The sequence below is a fragment of the Lissotriton helveticus genome, chromosome 11 (genome assembly GCF_964261635.1).
Source record: "Lissotriton helveticus chromosome 11, aLisHel1.1, whole genome shotgun sequence".
Classification (NCBI taxonomy): domain Eukaryota; kingdom Metazoa; phylum Chordata; class Amphibia; order Caudata; family Salamandridae; genus Lissotriton; species Lissotriton helveticus.
This window is the reverse complement of record NC_136072.1, coordinates 640,721,725-640,743,011: the sequence shown is the minus strand read 5'-3', so window position 1 is coordinate 640,743,011 and position 21,287 is coordinate 640,721,725. Positions and strand designations below refer to the sequence as shown.

General features: G+C 44.3%; 1 long non-coding RNA gene across 1 annotated transcript in view; it reads right to left on the bottom strand.

The window, feature by feature from the left end:
* Positions 1 to 21,287, bottom strand: part of LOC144791036 (uncharacterized) — an 800,683-nt gene that overhangs the window by 319,593 nt on the left and 459,803 nt on the right. Inside the window, exon 2 of the long non-coding RNA XR_013602281.1 lies at positions 18,530 to 18,594. This is a non-coding gene — a long non-coding RNA (uncharacterized LOC144791036). The remainder of the gene's footprint in view (positions 1 to 18,529; positions 18,595 to 21,287) is intronic.

Genomic DNA, 21,287 nt, shown 5'->3' with positions numbered 1-21,287 from the left:
ATAGAACAGTCTTCAGCTCTGCCAGTGGGGCACCATTATAACGCTAATTTTGATCGCGCATATCTGCGAGTCTTCGCTTTTCGCTTTAATCTTACATTTTGATTTCACATCCTTAGTCATAGTCACTTGTTTAGAGCAATGGATCATGAAATCCAAAGGTATTCGTAAAAAAATAACTCAGGCTCTTGATAAATGATAGAAGTATGTCTCCGCATGCGATTCCTAGTATGAAGTCTCTGTTTTGTGTGTGTGCCCCCACCCCCCTGTTGCCTCGTTGTGCTCGCTTTTCTGCCCCCCACCCCCCGTTGCCTCGTTGTGCTTGCTTTTCTGCCCCCCACCCCCTGTTCCTCGCTGTGCTCTCTTTTCTGCCCCCCACCCCCGTTTCTCGTTGTGCTCGCTTTTCTGCCTCCCACCCCCCTGTTCCTCGTTGTGCTCGCTTTTCTGCCCCCCACCCCCTGTTGCCTCGTGCTCGCTTTTCTGCCCCCCAACCCCCGCTTTTCTGCCCCCCACCCTCCTGTTGCCTTGTGCTTCCTTTTCTGCCCCGGCATTGTGTGTGTATGTGGGGGGCGTTGTGTGTGTGGGGGGGTGTTGTGTGTGGGGGGGCGTTGTGTGTGTTGGGCGTTGTCTGTGTGTGTGTGGGGCTCTGTGTGTGTGTGGGGCTCTGTGTGTGTGTGGGGCTCTGCGTGTGGGGCTCTGTGTGTGGGGCTCTGTGTGTGTGTGTGTGTGTTTGTGTGTGTGGCTCTCTGTGTGTGTGTTGTGCGGGGGGCTCTCTGTGTGTGGAGAAGTGTGGCTCAGGGGTTAGAGGCAGCAGACCCGGAAGCTGAGATCAGTCCTGGACCAGGGTTCAATTCCCCGCCTCGGCGGGGTCTTGGGCTAAAAAATTCCACGGACTCGATAATTCTCGCCCCGGTGCCTCCTCGACTCACGGGTTCACACTCTGCGACTCTGGGCAATAGCTTGCTTAATCTCCACAACGGCCCCTCGCGGCGGGATGCCTGACTTTCACCTTGTGGATACCCTGCTATCTCACAGGGGAATACCAGGAAGGGTTCCCTAAGCAAGCGCCGGGAAACCCTCTGCGGGTAGCTGTGCGCTATATAAGCTCAACTACATTTACATTTCTCTGTCTGTGTGTGTGTGTGGGGGGGGCTCTCTGTCTGTGTGTGTGTGGGGGGCTCTCTGTCTGTCTGTGTGTGTGTGTGTGTGTGGGGCTCTGTGTGTGTGTGTGTGGGGGGGCTCTCTGTGTGTGTGTGGGGGGCTCTCTGTGTGTGTGTGGGGGGGCTCTGTGTGTGTGTGTGGCTCTCTGTATGTCTGTGTGACTGTGTGTGTGTGTGTGGAGCTCTGTGTGTGTGTGTGTGGGGGGGCTCTGTGTGTGTGTGGGGGGGCTCTCTGTGTGTGTGTGGGGCTCTGTGTTTGTGTGTAGGGCTCTCTCTCTGTGTGTGGGGGGCTCTCTGTGTGTGTCTGTGGCTCTCTGTGAGTGCAAATGCAATAGGTATCGCGTTTGCGAGAGATTAAACTATTGACATTGTAAATGACAATGCCATTTATTTATCTGTTTTCAAAACCAACACATAAATAAAAATTTTGTCATTTACAATGCCAATAGCTCTAACTTTGGCAAAGGCTAGACAGCTGCATTGTAAATGCTTGTTTACAGAAGGGTTCAAGCCTGATAAGGACAGCAAGGTATGCTAGCATTGGCTTGTGCACGGGCAGACTCCCACCATCAATCAATCTAGAATAACTGCTGGGCATGCGGGTGCTGGCTGAGCACCACGACATGACACCGTGGAAGACAGCGGGGACTGATTGTTTAGGAAATCTCTTTCATGAGGGAGTCCTCGTGTCCTTTACACACATTATGGACATATGCCATCGGTGTGGGCCACTTCCTGACCTATCACACCATTCAGCACATGGGGAGCTGGAGATGAGGAGCCTCCCCATCACCCAACTTACATGCCCTCCTTACATGTGGCGAACTGCATTGAACCATCTGAATGTTATACGTGGCACTGGCCACAAGTACCCTGATGAATGTGGGGAAGATGCTGACTCAGTGGAATGACGTTCTTCCACAACTACACGGTTAAGGCTTAGATACAGGATCTTCAACACGTGAAGGAGGTATCCAGGGATCCCAGATACTGTTTTACACAATTAAATTAATTACGTGAATCATATCTTTCTCCTGGGGGGCGTGGTCGGCCGTGCTGCAAGATAGCTGCTTGCTGAGTGTGCTCTGCCGACTGAGACCTAATCCTTTCATCATCCGTGAAATTGGAGAGCCATCACACCTGCTAGAAGCACCTCTAGGCATAGTGTGTGAGGCTCTGACTCGTGTGACCTGGTTTGCAGCTGCAGAAATCCCTCCCTGAGCTGGGTGGTGAGCCCTGCATTATAGAGGCCTAGTGATGGGTGGCGGAGCCCCGGGCCATCGTGAATCTGCGATCCTGAGTGGGGCCGCGAGGTGTTCTGGATCTGTTGCCAGTGGGGCACCACTGGACTGGTGGGGCTGCACAGATACCTACGAGCACCTGGTTGGAGACAACCTGGTAGGATGAGAGACTGGGGTGACCCTTGCATAATCGTGGAATCTTGCACTGGCGGCAGTGGAATCATCGGCCCGGTGGGCCCCGGCTCGCACTTACCTGGGAGACCCGAGAGTCTTGAACTGCAATCCTGTGTGGCCGCGTGGCTGTGTCAGTCTATCCTGGTACCCTGATCTCCCAGTAAGACTAGCTGGTGGGCGGGAGCTTGGGAGAGGCGCAGCTCGGCAGGAGCCGGCGGTTGAAAGGGCCGGCATCTTGGAATAGGGTGCACCTGATCCCACTGCACGGCTGGCCGGCCCGGCGGGCTCTGTTTCTCAGCCTGAGGGAGCCCCGATGGTGAGGTGAGAGCTGCTTGGGACACAGTGGAGCAATGGGAGTACTGTTATTGTGCCAGTGGCTTGTCGCCAAATACAGCGTGTGCCTGCATTATTAATGAGGTACCCCTATATAAATACAACCATACCAACCAGCAAGTTTCAAACTCCACTTTTGTCTGCGCCAGCGGCTGTCTGGAGGGCCCAGTAGCTGAGAGGGTGTTGCTGAGTGATACTAGTGAGTATTGCCAACATAAGAAGCCCGCATCTGCCAGGTGCAAATTTCCCCCAGCTCACACAGCCTGGGGGCGGTACCACCAGCGCAGGGTGCCAGCAACTGCGTGTGTGCTGGGGTGGCAGGTCGATGCAGCCGGTCTGGAGTGGCTCAGTTGTGATTGTGGCTGGTTTGACACTGCGCTGGGCCCAGCTCTCAGGAACAGTGAGGTTAGTATGGCAGTGTACACTGTGCGGCTTGCGGCCTTGACCTATCCAAAATCATGGGGAAGGATGACGCAAAGTAGGCCAAACTTACCTTCGAAGCCAAGCGAAGCACAAGATTGATGGAAGCAAAGGAGAGGATGAGGGGTGCTCGGGCGGGCTGCTGAGTCACCAGTTGGATGATCAGGGTGAGGACCTTCGATCACTACTATTGGAAATGCGTTCCAGTCTCAGAACCATTGATACAAAGCTTCACACACTTACCTCACAGTTGGACCAGGTTAAAAAACAGGTAGACATGCAGGAGAATCAGCTGGATCAACTAGAAAACAGGCACACTGAGCAGTATGAGTTCCAGGTCGAAACAAAAGAACAGCTACTGAGCATGGACAAGGTGCTCACCCTCATAAGGGTCAAGAATGAGGACCTGGAAGCTAGGTCCCGTCGTAATAACCTACAAACTACCAGGATTCCCGAAACGACAGCCATTTCCAAAATCGAAACTTTTATTGTGGAGATGCTGCGCGATCTGTTTGGTCCTGGAGTGTCTGCCGTGTTTTCAGTAGAGAGTACACACCAGGATCTGGGTCCCAGACCACCAGTTGGTGCTACACCCAGCCATATACTAGCACGCCTGCTAAACTATCAAGATCGCAATGCCATTCTAAGACTGTCCAGGGAGCAGGGCACCGTTAACTATAAAGGGAATAACATTTCTTTTTACCCTGACGTCACTCCGGCAGTGCAGGCGCCCCACAGGGAGTTCCTGCCGGCCAAGCATCTCCTATTGCAGGCAAAAGTCCCCTACGCACTCTTATACTCAGCAAAGCTGAAGGTCTCTCATGATGGCACAACGCATTTCTTTACAGACGCAAAAACTGCCTTGAAATTTGCTAAACACATCGGAGGGAAGAAAAACAAAGATAAAGCGGCATCTGGTCTCCAGATGCCGACTAAGTGATAATGATTAACCCTCCGCCTCTACTGAGCCTGACTGGGCAGTAAAAAAGTGGTAATTTAATAATGTTGAATGTTTTGTTGCTGGGCCCATGAGTATGCACAGGGGGCATACAATGTGGTCCTATGTCTGTGTATGCCATGGGGCAAATGCATATTAATATGTGGTTATAGGCAAATGGCTCTTCTACACTGATCTCGGATGCCCTGTCCTCGGGCAGGGTAGTACGCTGGTGGCACCACGGCCCCCAAGGGAGAACTCCCATTTTCACTTTGGTGATTCAACTGTAGTATATGTTTTGTTTGTTTTCTAGGGTGTTTTTTTGCACACAACCTAGTTGGGGGGTTGGTGTGGGTGAGGGGAGGATGTGGAGGGTACAATTTGCAAGCCTGGTCAAGGTGGCGCAGAAAATTAGAGGACGACGCACAAAGGTAGAAGGGGACAGCGATGGGAAAACACAGGTTACCCGGACAGACAGAGGTGCGGTGGGGGCATTTCCACACCAGGTGCCCTTATTTATGTGGGGTATCCAAGTAGTCCAACATTCGTCTCGAGCTATGGCACACAATGTATTATCATGACTACCATCAAATTGTTAAGCTGGAACATTCGGGTTTCAATGATCAAAGAAAAAGCAGACTAGTACACGCATACCTAACGAGACACCACATCGACATTTGTTTTTGACAAGAAACACATTACTACCTTCACCATTAAACTGCAATACAGGCGTTGGGGGCATGTCTATTCCTCCACTTATTCTTACTAAGCATATGGGATAGCGCTGTTGCTTCGCCGAGGACTGGACTGGAACCTGTCTGAGACACATATAGACACAGCAGGTCATTATGTTATATTGCTGTTGAGGCTGGCTGGGGTGGAGACGACACTGGTGGCAATGTATGGGCCAAATACCGACGATCCAGAGTTTTTCAAAGGCTTTGGGCAAAGATTCATTCCACTGGTGTGATACAATCATATGGGGGGGTACTTTAACACAGTGCTGTGAGATACCATGGATAGAAAGGGACTTTCACGTACACTACACCCTAACTCTAGCTCCACCCGTAACACAATATTTTCAGACAGTAATCTGTCAGATATTTGGAGGAGGCGTAATCCCAACTCACTGGAGGGCACCTGTATTTCTGCCCATAGAGGCGCCTGGTCCAGACTGTACTTTTGGCTGGTTACAAGGGATGTGGAAACGTGGGCGACAGATGTTGCACAGTATCCTCGAACACTCTCTGACCATGCGCCTTGTCTATTGAGCTTGCTCATGCCGAACGCACCACGGAGTATATTTAGCTGGAGACTTCCCCAAAATGCTCTGTTAGACGATGCCTTCAAGGAGGAAATCTGGAGCGACATTGAGGAATATTTCTATCTGAATACAGGTTTGGTCACGTCCCAGGCCTCCCTTTGGGAAGCATTCGAGGTGGTAATACACAGGAAGTGTATTGCATGACAGGCTGGGATCCTGAGGTTGATACAAGGCACTCTGTTGGCTATAGAAGGCAGGATCAGGGATCCTGAATCTCTATATTACTCCACAAACAAGATCACAGTATTGGCACCTATTAAGGAGGCTATTGTGGAGTTTGAGGAGGAGGCACAAAGGGAGGTGAACTCTTGCAAACATGCTCAGAAAGCCCCGCTCCGCTACCTTTGTAACTGAGGTACTGGGGGGAGATGGCACATTAATTAGAGGCCCGCAAGGCATTCTCGGCCAATTCACGCAATGTTATACCACATTCAACAAAGCCACACATAGCGAAGCACCCAGGGGCCTTAAGGAATTTCTAGACAATTTGGAACTCTTGTGGCTGGGGAAGGGTCACCGGGAATATTTGGACACACCCATCTCGGTTGATGATATCGTTCAGACAATACGTAGCTCACCACTGGACAAAGCCCCTGACCCGGATGGGCTCACTACAGCCTTCTATATGGCCTATGCGACTGAGTTAGCCCCACAGCTGCTTGAAGTGTTCGAGGAGGCTCAAACCCTGGGTATTTTACCGCAGTCCATGCACACAGCAATGATTATTATGTTGCTGAAGCCTGAGAACAATTATTGTGAAGTGGACTCTTACAGACCACTACCATATATCAACATTGATGCTAAGATCCATGCAAAACTGATTGCAGGTCGGCTACAACCATTGTTTCCACTTATGACCAGACCAGTCTGGCTTCATACCGGGACGGTCCACCTCCCATAACCTTCGAAATATCTTCTCCATGTTACATTACCTCCACCTGCAATTTCCGGCTATAGCTATATTCCTTGACGTCACAAAAGCGTTTGATTCCTTCGAATGGCCGTATCTATTTATAATTTTAGAAAGAATGGGGTTCAGCCCTCTGTTTTTGGGGCTCCTTTCGCTTGCTATACACTGAGCCATCTGCTAGAATCAGGCTGAATGGTATGACTTCACAGCCCTTCCCAGTGACCCGTGGGATGAGACAGGATGTCCCCTCTCTCCTCTCCTTTTTGCCATCCCGATGGAGACGCTGGCAGCAAGGCTGCGCCAACATCACACAGCCACAGGTTTGGGCTTCAGTACACGGGGCTATTAGTCTCACTATATGCGGACAACATCACCCTCTATATCTCAAATCCTAGCACCAACATCGCTCCAATTCTGCATGAACTGATCAAGTTTGGAGGGGTGTCAGGCGTATCCATGAACTGGGCCAAGTCCACAATGTTCCCGCTTACAGCCAGCACGCATCCAGTCCCGGTTGAGTATCCCTTGAATTGAGCGGACGACCCCGTGGAATATCTTGGAATTTGGCTGTCCAGGGATATGCAGGAACTTTGGAACTTGAATTTTGGCCGCTCTGGTGAGTGGCTGAGGAAGAAGGGGACCGCCTGGGCTGGATTGCTGCTTTCATTAGCAGGGAGGATCGCTATAGCTAAGATGGTGATGTTTCCCAAGTTCCTGTATCTCTTCCTTAACATCCTGATACCTCTGACCCAGGCATTTTTTAAAACTATCCGCACTCTACTGATCTCACTATCTCACTGGTGTGGGCTGGGAAACAAGCGAGAGTCTCCTAGGAACTTTTAACCTTGCTGTTAACCCAAGGAGGGATGGGTACGCCAGACATACCCTCATATGCATACTGTGCACAGGCTCAGTTCTTGAATTTCTGGGTGCATGAATGAAATTAATGAATGAAATTAAATTTCTATAGCGCATAGCTAACCTGAAACCTCGTAGCTCTTATGGACCGAACAAAAAGAAGGCACAACATGTTAGAGCATAGTGCTAAAAATATGGGTTTTAGGAAGTTTACGGAAGGCCAGTATGTTTGGTTCCCCTCAAAGAGTAGGGGGGAGAGAATTCCAGAAGTTTGAAGCATTCAGGGAAAAGGAACGTCCACCCCATCTAAATCTTCGTACTTTCCTTGTGGTGGCGAGGAAGGTGGAGCTAGAACGAAAACTCCTGGAGGGTAGGTATGGGGTGACCAGGGAATGGATGATGGCTGGGCCCGATTTCCAAATGGCTCTATGAGCCAGGCACATGGCCTTAAATTGTATCCTAGCCTGAATTGGGAGCCAATGAAGATTCCTCAGTACAGGTTTCACTGATTGTCTCCGATGTATCTGGAGAAGTTGGCCGGCCGCACAGATCTGGATCACTTGTAGTTTCTGGATAGTGGACTGAGGGGCGCCTAGATATAGAGCATTCCCATAATCCAAACGTGACAGTATGAGGTCTTGCACGATAATCCTTCTCGCCTGGAAAGGAAGCAGGGGAAGGATTTTTCGTAACATTCTCATAAGGCCAAAACATGTGGCAGAGAGCTTGGTGGCTTGATGAATGAAACAGAGGGTGCTGTCAAGCCACATGCCCAAGCTCTTAATCTGCTGCTTTGGGACTGGAATAGGGCCAAGACAGGTCAGCCATATAAGAGCCGATGAGGTTGAAGGAGGTTTGCCAAAGAACAACAATTCGGTCTTGTCCCCATTTAGCTGGTGGGATAGTTCCATCCATTCGGCTACCGCCTCTAGGCAGGTACCTAGAGAGCAAGATGATCCCTCAGGGTGGTTCAATGCCACAACCAATTGAGTATCATCTGCGTAGGTGATGATCTTCATGCCGAATGGAATGACTATCTCTACCAATGGAGCCATATAGGTGTTAAAAAGCGTGGGGCTCAGGGAAGAACCCTGACGAACCCCACAGCTAAGGGGCCACCGGTTTGATGTGGCAATACCCTCAAAGATATGAAAGAACCAGTCCTTTAGAAAGGACTTGAGCCAGGTGAGTGCCAGATTTGTCACTCCAAGATTTTGTAATAGCTCAAGCAGGATGTTATGATCAACAGTGTCGAAGGCAGCACTGAGATCTAAAAGAATAATTGCTGCTGAGCCGCCCTGGTCCACAAGTCTCCTTGCCTCCTCTGTTACTGCCAGAAGGGCTGTCTCTGACCCGAGCCGCGGACGAAATCCAGTTTGGGAGACATGTAGCAAGGTGTTGTACTCCAAATACTGAACTAGCGTCGAGTTTATATGTCTCTCAATCAGTTTGCTCAGCCAGGGAAGGAGAGAAATGGGTGGATAGTTGGCCTTGTTGGAGTGATCTTGATTGGGTTTTTCCAGAAGGGCTCTAACCTGCATACATTTCCAGGCTAGGGGTACCGTACCAGAGGAAATGGAGGAGTTTAGAGTGTCCAAAATTACTGGGCAGATGGCATTCATAACTTGGGAGAGGTGCTGCGGAGGAGCGGGGTCCAAAGGGGAGCCCGCTGTTACCCTGATAATAAGTGTATCCAGGAAAACAGCGTCTAGTAGAGGGAACTCTGCTAAGGAGCACTGCAGTTCATGGGGCAGACTTCTAGTGCTGGGAGCTGTAGACTCAGACTGACGGGGAGGAAAAGATTGACATATTAGACACATTTTTTGATGAAAGTATTCAACCAAGTTGTTGCAACAAACTGGTGCATCCTCTATGTTGGGAGGTTTATGTGGCATGGCAGAAAGAGATTTAGCAATACGAAAGATCTCTTTAGGTGAATTGGCAGCTGCATTAATCGTCTTCTCATAGAAGGAGATTTGGGCGATTTTGATTTCTGCCTTATAGCTCCCGATTGCCTCTCTATAATCATTTTTCCTATCTTCTGCTAAATTCTGTCTCCATCTCCTTTAAAATTTTCTGCAAATTTGCTTAAGCACTCTTAATTTGGCGGAAAACCATGGTGCCGATTTTTGTTTGGCTCTCTTGTAGGAAGGTTTTTTGGGAAGTAATGTGTCCAGTAAGCTTTGGATCCAGAAATTGAAGTTATTATTTGCCCTCTCAGGATTAGGATCACAATAAGGTCTAGTGGCATCCACAACTGTGGACCATTGGCTGATGGAAAGATTCAACCATTTCCTTTCTAGCGTTAAATTGGTGCTCTGAGGAGGAGTAGCAGATTAGGTCTCCCAGACCAGTGAAATTAGTGAGTGGTCAGTCCATGGGAGGGGGATGGGTGTGCCTACTGAAAGATTCTCTTCATTACTAAGCACAAGATCAAGGAGATGGCCCTGACATGCATGGGGGCGAAGCATTTCTGCTTAATTTGAAGTGCTGAGAGGCTTGTTAATAGCTCATTGGCCAGAGAAGATGCCAATTGCTGGAGGTGTGGTTTCGTTCCAGCGATATTTTTACATATGGCATGGAGCTGCTCTGGCGTGGCGGCATTCTGGATGGACATTTTTGATAAACTACATGATATAATAAATGTCTCCCCTGATCCACATCCGCTCAAAGGTATGCTAGGATATGCTAAAAATACAGCGGCAGCTATGGGCAAATTACATGCAATCTTAATATTACTTGCTAAGCGTAGGGTGGCAATGGCCCATGGGAAGAAAAGGGCTCCCACATGGAGGAGCTTGGTGCAGGATGTAACTTTCAGTCATTCCCAGTTGACAGCGTTCTGGGAGTTGATGCCTACTGCGTCGAGGCCCAGGGACATCTGGGCTCCGTTTCTGGAATGGGTCCGAGCACTGCAAGAAGGGGAGGGGGGCCCCTTCTATCCTGAGTGAGCCTGCAGGTGTGGAATTTCATTAAGGTAATTTGAGTGGTGAGATTACCTGTACATAGGTGTCAAAACGTGATATGTAGGACAAGTCTTTGTAAATATTAAAAAGTTCGGGCTTATTGCCCTCCCCAGGTGTGGTAACTAGTCAGGTGATAATGACTACTGGATGCAAACTGATCATGCTATCTCGCTGCACTGACTTTTTGCTTGTAAGATATGCTATATACCCAAATGTATATGTAAAATTGTTCATTCTTATGCTTTCTCTGTACCAAACGGACATATTATTGCCTCATTGACCAGGTAGTTGTATTGTTGTGTTTGTATTTTTTTATGCTGAAATGCCAATAAATAAATAAAATAATTAAAAAATCATATCTTTCTCCTGAATGCACCCGTATATCTACAGCAAGTGCCCACGTAGAGGCTGGATTCTACCACATGATCTTGGAATGCCCTCCCTCAAATCCTGTCTCTTCGGTCTCCTCCCAAAAGTCAAAGGAGATTAACATCTGCACAGGTTTATTGACCTTGTATTTGTACTGTTCAAACTGTAAATTGTAATGCAGTGGAAGGCAACTGCGGAGCTGGTCACTGCTAAGTGGCTGAACATGCTACTGCAGTGGGTATGTGTGGAAGCAAGTGTATTACATTCACTCTGCAATAGGGAATGGCAAGGGTGTGAGGAGGGTGGGAGGAGGGGACTGGGACACCTACATTGTAGTCCACACTTTACTTGTAGAAAAATGCTATCCTTCTGAGATTGGTTCTAAAGTGAGTGTTTAGAAGACTGTAGGTTTTCCTAAGGATGTATAGGAAAACAGAATGTTTTGTTAAAATAACCCTTGACCATCAAAAGGTCCCTTGGTGGCATGCTTCGTCATCGGGTTAGGACGGGGAGTGCTGCGACGTGGGAGCACTTATTAGTTAGGTGATACTATGTATTGGTGTGAGAGTGGAAGGGTCAGAGGAAATGTAGTGAGTTAAAAAATACCTGGCTGTGGGAAAACTAAATTTTAATACTCCCTATAGTGGGTATTATTAAAACTGGGGAGTGGATGATGTATGCTATAATGGGCTGTTTCCTACCTGGTCTACATGTTTCGAAGCCTTCCCCTTGGCTTGTCTTCAGGACCAAAGCAGTTGATCCCTATACCACTCTACAAGAAATCAATGTGGTCTGCCTGATCAATGTCAGAGTCTCGTATGCATATTATAAAACATGCACTCATACAATACCTAATTGGTATATTTCTGTAAATTAATCTGGAAGGATAGAAAAAACATGATTATCACAGCGATATAAGCTTTTCAAAAACCATATCACCAAACTTGTGGAAGGTCAATTGCTGGTATATTTTCTCACTCGTGCACGACTACACATAGTTCATTCATGTGGGTGCCGTGCTGCCCTTAGTCATGACGTACAAGACAATACAAGACAAATAACAAAAGCACCCACTCTATATTGTTCGTCATCTGTGGTAGTCAATTTCATATTTGGTGATCTCGCAGTGGCACCGTGGTATATATGCGAGACAGACATAATGCGACTCACTGCTTGGAAAGACATTATCTGAGATAAATGTAAAAAAGCAAATGCAAAAAAACAAAGAGTTATCATACACTTTAGGAGCTAAACTAAAGCCCCATGAGCTTTTTCACAGGAGGGGAGAAGCTCTTGTACTCAAACACTGTGGGAAACAAAGGGTTGACTAATGAGAAATTAAGTTTTTAGAGAAACTGTACCTTATTAATGACAATGCTTGTTGACCAGGGGGGATAGGCTGTGCCATACTTACCTCATCAAAGCTACTCTCTCACCCAAGCAAAGCCTACCCGTGGCTCCAATAAAAAAGGTTTGTTTGTATGCGGAGAGGCTGCTTAAGTAACCGGGAGCTTCCGCGTTGTGCACGCCTGTGTGTGCAGTCGCTGGAATGAAAATCTTAAAATGGCTGCCCCTAGGTGGATTAACAGGTTCTTGTTGCTCGTGGTGACTTCCGCATACATGCGCCATGGAAGCTAGAACGCAAGAAGTCACAATATGGCCGCCACGCTGTTGGCGTTACTTCCTCGTTCGTTTTTTTGCATTGCGGTAGCGAGTACACAGTTGCACCCTTCTTGTATTTATTAAAAAAATGGAAAATGACAACAAATTTAAAAATTCAAACAAATCATTTTGAATTATCAGACAATGAAGTGGGCTAAAGGAAAAAGGCTGGTTAAATGTTATTATAAATCAGATCAAAATTATAACCAATCATTTTGAGTTAGCAGGCAAAAAAGGGGTTCATAGGAAAAACGTTTTTTGATTTGCCAATAACTTTGGCTCAGTTTGGAGTTCTTCGCCAAATTTTCAAAATGAATGAGGCGGTCATGTCAGCTGCTGTCTTGAAATTTTCTGAGTGATCCGTCAAGTGGGGGTTGAGAAAAAGAGGGGATTCCAAAACCCTTTTTCCCCATATTAATTTCCATAGGAAACTGTTGAACCAGCTACAGCCCGAACTGCTGAACAGAATTACCCCAAATGTGGCACAAAGGTAGCTCGTGGTCCAGAGAGCATTCTTTTTGTTAAATGGTGTAAATTTGTTCAGTATTTCCTGAGAAATTCAAAGATGTCTCAGATATACAACTGTGGCAGCATGGATCCGCAAACCCTCCCAATCTCGTGCCTGAGATCTGATTGGCTGCCAACATTTCACATCAGGAAGTGTTGGCAGCCATCTTTTGACTCAGTTGACTAAAGTCACAAGGAAAAACGTGAACAAACAAGATAAGGGGGCAGGGCAGAAATACCCTGGCCTCCTGGACCTGTTCAGGGGGTCCCACAGGGACTCCCAGGCTTAAAATTTTATTTTTATTTTATTTCAGCTGGATTTACGGTGGATCCATAAATCTGGCTGAATAAAAAAACTAAGTGCAGGCTACCACGCTTTGTCTACTATTGGCCCCCGGGGCTTTTTTTAATTAGAATGCATGGGGGGCTCCAGCCTCCCCACCTTCCTTGGCAAAATTTACAATAATGCGTGGGGTGCTTCAGCTTCCTATGCAGCACCGGAGACCGCCACCTCCCCAGGGTTAGTATAGTAAACATGCGGGGGCCACGTGCTCCCCACTTCCCCGGGGATCACCACCTCCTCTGGCATATTTTAAAGATGGGAGGTGGCCACGTGGCCCCCCCTCCTGTAGCCATAAATGGGCCTGGGGACCGCCACCCCCCAAGGCCGGCTCCAGCAATGTCCCGGGGTGCCTACTCCGGGACATTGCAGTTTGCTATTGGATGGCAGGAGCAGTGCTTCTGCAATCCCATAGCAAACAAGTGTGCTCACTTTGAAGAAGCGAGAGAACTTTGCTCTTGCTTGTTCAAAGTGAGCACACTTTGCTTTTTGCCCCCCTCCATTGAAAAAACTAATAATATTTGAGAGTGCCCTGGGGGATGGGGTCCCGCTGCGGAAATCAGCCTCGGATGGAGTCCCCAGGGCCCAACAGGGTCAAGGAAGGGGGGTCACACAGGCCCCATTCCTAAAATAAAAAGAAAGACATGAAGCTGGCAAGTCGTTGGAGGCCTCACCCCCTGTCTCCACTACTCTGCAAACAAGCCTCCTGGCGCGCTTTTGGTTGGGGGATAAAGTCCCCTTCACTCTTGAGGATCCTTAGGGGCCAGCTAGCCCACCTATTACCTCCAGTAAGCCCCACCCAGTGGAATTGCTGAGAGGTGGTCCAAGGCCACGCCCCTGTTTCCACCACTCTGCAATCGCACCTCTCGGCGCACTGCTGGTGCGGCGATAAGGTCCCAATGCCTCTTGAGGGTCATTTAAGGAGCCCTGTGCCCCCTAAATCTTTGTCCTGGGCGACTGTTGTCCCAATTTTCAAATAGGAGGACGAAGTGATCCACACTGTTATCACCCAATATCACTAATTGATGCTTCTGCAAAGATATTGGGCAGAGTCCTGGTAGACAAACTAGAAAATTGGGCATATGAGCAGTGTTTTTTAACATCTGCACAGTATGGTTTTAGACAGAGCTTAGGGGGCAGCAGATTAGTTTCTAAACTTCCATTTAATAGTGAGTAAATATGTGATTGCCAAAGAGGGCTGCCTATTCTTGGCATTTATGAACCTAAGTGCAGCCTTCGATAATATATTATGAGGGAAGTTGTGGTCCATGTTGCTATCTAAAGGTGCCCATCCCAAAATGGTTTATCTCCTTTCTCAGTTACATGCAGATTTTGAAGTTAGGATTAGGTTTGGTCCAAATGGGGAATGTACCCCTTATTTAAAGATTATAAAGGGGGTAAGGCAAGGTTGTGCGCTGCCCCCCTTTCTTTTCAGGGTTCACTGATAGAATATCGATGCCCAAAATATCCTCATAAACAAATTTTGATGTAAAAAAAATCTACATCCTATATTTAAAGTTGTAAGTACAAAAATATCGAAACAAAAATATAGATGTACAAAATATTGATTATTTTTTTAATAAAAATGAATGTTAAATATATTAAATCAGAAATGTAACTTCATTTTTTATTTATATTTAATATACTTTATAACAAATATATTAAAATACATTTAATTAAACAAATAATTAAACATACATATATAACATGTAATATATATATATTTCCTTTAAAACAATTAATAAACTATTAATTTTAATTTATTTTATAATTTTATAAATATATAAAAATGTACAAATAAATATATATATATATATTTAAATACACTTTTAACATCAAATCCAATAAATAACACATTATATTATAAATTAAAATATTAAAATATTGAATAGCCTTTAAAATTAAATGTTGCACTCCATTCAGTGCAACAGTAGAGAAAGTGTTGGATAGCGGAGGGGTAAAAAGTACTATTCCCACTCCAGTGAGTGCTACAGTAGGGAAAGAGTTGGATAGCGGAGGGGTAAAACGTAATATTCCCACTCCAATTGAGTGCAACAGTAGGAAAAATGTTGGATAGCGGAGGGGTAAAAATTACTATTCCCACTCCAGTGGGTGCAGCAGTAGGAAAAGTTTTGGATAGCGGAGAGGTAAAAATTACTATTCCCACTCCAGTGGGCGCAACAGTAGGGAAAGTGTTGGGTAGCAGGGGGGCAAAAATGTATATTCCTATTCCAGTTAGGGCAACAGTAGGGAAAGTGTTGGATAGCAGAGGGGTAAAACATACTATTCCCACTCCAGTAAGTGCAACAGTAGGGAAAGTGTTGAATAGCGGAGGAGTATAATTACTATTCCCACTCCAGTTTGTGCAATAGTAGGGAAAGTGTTGGATAGCGGAGGGGTAAAAATGTATATTTCGACTGGAGTCAGTTCAAAATTAAAAACAAACAAAATAACAACAAAACAAAAGATTTAAAAAAAAAAAAAAAAAACATATATAAAAGTTTTAAATATGAAAAAAGATAGAAACGGATTAGAATGTTAAAAAATCTAATGAATACCTTAAAAGCTTATTTTTAAAAATTGTAAAATAATTTAAAAACAAAATCTTTTTTTATAGAAAATTTTATAAACTAAAACATTAATTATTACAGAAATTTAATATTTTTGATTTCCTACCCTATAACACAACACAATTGACAACCCACATTTACATTTTTTTTAAATGTACCTCCATAATTAACATAATTGATTATCAACTAAACTAAAATTATTAATTTAAAAAAAAGTAAGCAAATACAAATTAATTTACTCCCCAAACTTTACACCTATAAAACCAAAACACACACAAAATAACAATAAACACCATACATATTTATCAATTGATAATCAATATTAATAATCAATGAATTATTAATTATTTAAACATATATTACTTTCCACCCTCTACCCCAATAAACACCACAACCCACACCTAAAAATTATTATACAATTTCCATGACTAATTTTACATTAATAAATTAATATCGATTAACAACAACTCATTAAGAAATGTAAAATAATTTACTTCTTACCCTTCAACACTATAAACCCCACAACGGACAACAAAAATGAATTACACAATTGCCATATTTTAATTTTAATTAATTACTTATAGTTAATTATTAAACAATAATTAATTAATTATAAATACATTACTTTCCACCCTATTCTCCTGTAAACCCCACCACCCACTCCTAAAATATGACACATTTAACATAATTAATTACAACTTAATTAGATAATAATAATTAACAACCAATTAATACATATTTAATAATAAGACAAGTCCCACAATTAACACTATAAAATATACATTGAATACATATTAATAAATACACAAATATGAATACATTTATTGTAATTAAATTACTTCCCACCCTATTCCCCTATAAACACAAGACCCACTCCTACCCAAATGACACAATTAACATAATTGCCAATTCATTAATTATTAACAGACAATTAATTCATAATTATTGATACATTAATTCACACAATTAACACTATAACTTCTAAATTAAATCAATACTGTTACCTATTACCCTATAAACCCACAACCCGCTCCTAAAAAAAGACACAATTGACATAATTGCCAATTAATTAAAAACAATTAACAACCAATTAATAAATATTTAATAATAAATTATTCCCCACAAGTAACACTATAAAATCTAAATTAAATAATTACTAATACATAAAAAATAATCATTAATGTATTATAATTAAAATACTTCCCATCCTATTCCTCTATAAATCTACAACCCGCTACAGAACTTAAGATGGCAAAATGTAATTGAGATAAGATTAATAACTACTAAAAATGTAACACATATATTAATAAACAAAACAAATTCTTATACAAAAAATAGATCACATACTTATTCAAATACATACTAAAGTACATTACACTAATTAAAACAACGATATTTTAAACAACTATGGGGTCTATCAGGATGGCGGGCGGACTTCCGCCCGCGACCTTGGCGGTGCTGGGACCGGCTGCCAGTGGTGCGGTGGTCCCGCACCGGCAATCAGGATGCCACTGCCACGGTGGCAGTGGCATCCCCCATCCACAACATTGTGGTGGGCGGTGCTCACAGCACCGCCCACCACAATGCTGTGGATGCACCTTGTGCATTGGCATGCACAAGGTGACAGGCACTGCGCGGTGTGCACACAAGGGGTTAAAACTCAATGTTTGTGTATGTCGACATTTTAAACTCGATAATCTGTCTGTGCACCTCTTTTCAGTTTCTACATTAATGGGTTAGAGGACTATCATTTTAGAGTCTAAGCTGACCCTCCTCGGATGGAAACATGACAGCTACCCGTACTGATGTAAACAGATGACATGACATACGTACTTATGTCCCGAATAGGGAGGCTTCTTCAGACACTATTGGATAGTTTTGTGATGTTCTTGACCAATTTGGGTCTTTCCACAAACAAAACAAAACCCTATGCTGTGGTGTGTGGGCAACCACATAGTAGGCTAACTCCCTTTCAGATACGTGGCATTCCGCTTAAATGTGTTTCCACATTGACTTACCTTGGAGTGCTATTTGACAGTAAGAGTTCTTGGGTACATCTGAAGGATATAAAGATTATACAATTTGAGCAAGCCTTAGCATCCCTTTGTAATTTGCCTCTAAACTGGATTCCTTGCCATTCAACGCAGCAATTGCTATTCATAAAGCTATATCTGTAGCAATTGCCACTTATGGTGCTGGGATATGGGGGGTACATGGACCAACAAGCATTGAGGGTTAGTGAGAATAAATTATTGTGCAGACTCTTGTCCCTTCCTCCCATTGTCCTTTCTGTCCTAATGCACGAGGACTTGGGACTAGATTATTTAGGAGATGGTGTAAGAATGGCACCTATACTGATTTGGCTGTCATTATGGTCCAGGCCAGAAGCAGAACTGGCACAAGCTGTGATATCTGACTGTTTAAGCTCATCAAAGGTTCATGAGATTAAATGTCTCATGTATGTCAAAAATGAACTTTGTGCTTTAGATAGGGTGGAGTTATTCAGACATCCTTTGTCTATTTATTGCCAAGCTAGATCATTGGTAAAAAGAGAATATCTGCTCCAGATTATTGCCAAAAGGAGGGAGGGAGAACAGAGGAAAGGTATGGTAAGTCCATATTTCACTTTATGTACTACACAACCTATTGAGCCATATTTGTTAAAGGTTCCCCCAATCACATATTTCTTCTAATAAGGTTCAGACTCGGGCTGGCCAATTTTCTGGTCTCCTATCCCTCACATGTATTTATTGAAAAATACCTGCCACTATGTCCATGTTCTTCAGGCATGCCACAATCCCAGCTGCATATGTTTTCTTCTGTGAGCTATATAGAAAACAGAGATGTGTATATTAAAGACTCTTTTGATGACCTTGTCAGACAGTCAGTCAAAACACTTTATTCGATTACTTAAAATCATAAAAGACAAGATAAAAACAGATTTCTTAAAAAATTACAATTTTATATATATACAATCAGTGTAATCAGTATGCCTTATACAATAAAACAAAGATATACATCATCTATTAAGAAAAACAGCTAAACCAGCTAAAAGTCAGACAAGGATACTATGGACGGGCGATCTTTTTGTTATTAATCCGGGCAGCAGCCACCAAAAACCTAGCAAAACAATAGATATCACGCGTGCTACTTAACATTTGCAAATAAAACAAAGCGGGCCTAACTTGTGAGAAACCCGCCTCTCTTAAAATTGGGGTTACATTTTTTTTTCGGATCTTAGAATAATACTCACAAAACATAACAAAATGCAACGTGTCTTGTATAGAAAAATTGTCACAGGGGCATGGCATAGAATTTTCTGGTTTGCCCCATGTTGGAAAAACTCCTAGAGTTAGATGGATTAGGTTAAAACGGAATATAATCAACAGCTGGCGATGAAATGGCTTAGTTACAATTTTTAGATATGGTTCCAGTGAGGGGGTAGTTAATAATACATAGTTAGCTTTAACACACGGTTTCTTTAACTCCTGCTCCCCCGTTCCATTTCTAACATGTTCAAAAAAAAATTCTTAATCCAGCTTATATCCTCTTTTTTAATACATTCTGATGATGTGTATATCTCGGGGCGCCCAAGCTTCGTTAACATCGCTTTAACGTACACCAGCCAGGGGACCCTGTTTACCTTGTCCATGGATACACAATCACTGAGGATCTGATGATTCAAGGTGATTTCATCATTCAACCAAGTTTTCACCCAACAGATCAGTGGGGCAACTTTTAACTGATCTGTAATATAGCCTAGACCTAATTCCGTGTGTAAAGAATAGGTTGGGGTTCAGTGGGGAACTACTAGGAGAGATCTTAAAAATGTATTTTCCTCCACTTGTATCTTATCCTGAGATGTATAACCCCATAGAGATGCACCATAAGTAGCAATGGCCAAACATTTGGATTTATAAATTTTTAATATTGCCTCCATTGGTCTAGCCCCCAGCCGCTTAGCAAAACCCAGGAGTGCTGAGGTAGACCTAGCTACAGTATTGCTTTTGAGCTTCTGCTGTGGTCCCCAAGTTCCTTTATCATCGAAGAGGACCCCGAGATATGTAAAAACTGGGACCTTGGTCACTTTGGCACCATTACAAAAAAGGTTTTCATCTTCGGTTTCCTACTTCGAACCCCAGCCACCATGACATGCGACTTTTTAATATTGACTTTTAAATCCAAGGACTCCATGAAGCCACCGAAATGACCCAGTAACCTCTGGAGACCAAGGCCAGTGCGTGCCTGTAGAACTGCGTCGTCCGCGTATAGGAGAACTGGAATAACGGACTCCCCTATACGCGGAACATCCAGAGTGGCCACACCCAAAGACTTCTCTAAAGCATTGATGTATATAGTAAAAAGAAGGGGGGCCATAATACAACCTTGTCTGACACCCCTCTTCGAACTAAAGTGGCTAGTGCATCCTCCCTCCCGAGTGACCCTGACTGGCGCTAAAAGGTCCTGATGTAAAGCACCTAAAAAATTAACCAGTGGTGGGTCAATACCTATTTCTTGCAAGATTGACCAGAGTTTAGACCGATTTACCAGATCAAACGCTGAGGAAAGATCCATGAAACCCATATACAAAAACCCTTCTTTGGCCACTGTATATTTACTTGTAAGGAGATGTAAGCTCAGGCATTGGTCCAAAGTGCTCCTGTGTTCTCTAAATCCATATTGAAGGTTAGAGAGGACCCCCCTGCCATCTAGCCAAGCCCTAAGTTTATATAGAATGACTCTCCCCAAGATCTTCACTGCTGAGTCTATCAAAGAGATTGGTCTGTAGCACGAGGGGTCCCCTCTAGCCCCCTTTTTAAATATCGGAACTATGACAGATGTGGCCCATGATATCGGAAACCCGGCTGTACTAGAGGCATTAAAGACGTTAGTCAGAAATTTAGCCCAGAATTTAGGGAAACATCTATATAGGTCCGCTGGTACCCCATCCGGGCCTGGTGCTATGTTTTTTGACATATCTTCGATTGCTTTTCTCACATCAATCACCTCGAAGACTAAAGGGGATACACCCTGAATAGGGATGTTACCTACTTCCAGCGTCTCTAAACCCTCATTATCATAAATTTCCCTAAAGTGTGAGAGCCAACATACGTCGGGAATGACACAATCCATATTTGAATTCTCTTGTTCTGAGAAAAACGGATGGTTTATAGTTGCCCAGAACTTACTGCTATCGCGTAAAACTTCTGTTGAGAGAAGATTGTTCCAAGCCTCCTCTCTAATTTCATGCTTACGTCTGGCAATAGCCAGTTTATATGTCTTCCTGTGATTAGCAACGAGAGCCATATCTCTAGGCCTTATTTTCAGCACTTGAAGAAGGGCACCATGGGCTTTAGAGCAACTACTGTCAAACCATCTTTGTGCCTTATTAGGTTTATCTATATTTTCAGCCTCTAAGTCCTTCGCAATCTGACTACATACAGCAACATAGGGTCCAATATTCTCCGCACTGGGCGCAGAACTATCTAGACAAATTGCCAAGTTTGCATTTGCCTTAA